This window comes from Notothenia coriiceps, unplaced genomic scaffold (genome assembly GCF_000735185.1).
Source record: "Notothenia coriiceps isolate Sejong01 unplaced genomic scaffold, NC01 NC01_scaffold00002675, whole genome shotgun sequence".
In the NCBI taxonomy this organism is placed as follows: Eukaryota; Metazoa; Chordata; class Actinopteri; order Perciformes; family Nototheniidae; genus Notothenia; species Notothenia coriiceps.
Genome location: NW_011335376.1, coordinates 1 through 1,374, shown reverse-complemented (window position 1 = coordinate 1,374; position 1,374 = coordinate 1). Strand labels below are relative to the sequence as shown.

The 1,374-nt window shown below is 36.4% G+C and overlaps 1 long non-coding RNA gene across 1 annotated transcript; it reads left to right on the top strand.

The window, feature by feature from the left end:
* Positions 1–392: 392 nt before the first annotated feature.
* Positions 393–1,374, top strand: LOC104940809 (uncharacterized). The gene is made up of 3 exons (XR_797828.1): positions 393–527; positions 1,151–1,248; positions 1,337–1,374. It is a non-coding gene; the product is annotated as an uncharacterized lncRNA (long non-coding RNA).

The window sequence follows — 1,374 nt, the reverse complement described above, 5'->3', positions numbered from 1 at the left end:
TAGGAGAAATCTACTGACGCAAATAGACAAACTATAGTCAAATAAACACTTAAATGTGTATTTTGTACGTTTTCCTTCCAAAAGCCTGAAAGAAAACATGTTATAGAATCAAAATAGCACAAAATCTCAAAATTGACCAGTGCTTGAAAAACGATGTTTTTGCCTGCCGTGTCTCGCCTTAAGTGATCCTTGGTATGAAAAAGTTTGAGAAACACTGCGCTAGTGGACTGTCAAAGGGGGAGCCTCGTTGCGGGGAAATTATACAGATGGCTAGTCCGACCCAGAAAGTGACAGTAAGAAAAGAAAGTGTTTTCACGTAACGTAAAGGTAAATGAATTCCTGTTTAGTGTCTGGCTTTCCCCTCGGCCTCCTGTCTGATGCTTGTTAGTGAATAATAAAAGTGATTATATGTGAATCTGTTTCAGTCCGGAGCCATCATGACCGTCCTCGCTGCCGTTTGCACCAAAATGCCTGAAGCTCAACTCGCCATCATCTTCCTCCCCATGTTCACCTTCAGCGCCGCCAACGTGAGTTACGCTTCATTTCTCTTTTATCCAAAGAGACTGGAGACAATCAGTGCAGGAACCATAGAGATCCAACAACAAGGGAAGTGCAGACGTGTTCACTTCAAGCGAGACATACCATAATGAGGGCTAATTCAATTGAAGAATTATGACTATTTTCTGAAAATGTCAAAATTCTGAATTGTTTCAAAAATGTTTCAAAAATTCAGATTTTTTTTTAAATTTAGACTTTTTTCAAAGATGTAAAAATTTCTGACAAAATTCTGACTTTTTTTCAAATATTTAGACTTTTCAAAAACGCCACCAATGTGAGATACGTTTCATTTGGCTGAGGCTTTTATCCAAAGACATTTATTTAGTTTTATTTATTCATTCATTTTTTTTTGTATTTTAACTAAAATACTGAAATGTGTTTGTTTAAATATGAGTATTTCTTCATGAAATGATGAAATAAAGATAAAATATTCATTCTAAAATATAAAATGTCAAATAAATAAATATAATAAAACTTAGAAACTCATCCTCAAAGTGAAATACCTGAAATCGTGTTTCTCTGAAAGCTCAGATATTACATTTTTAATGATTATCTTTAATTAAAAATAATATTTACGTCCTTTCGTTACCAGGCGCTGAAGGCAATCGTTGCCATGGACACGGCCGGCGTTGTTCTGGGATGGCGGTACTTCGACCACGCGGCGCATTTAGGAGGAGCGTTGTTCGGGATGTGAGTTCAACCCTCCATAATGATATTAATAATAATATATAAATGAAAGATTGACTACATTTCCCATGATGCTCTCTGTCCCCTGCAGCTGGTACATCATGTTTGGTCACGAGTTGATCTGGAAGA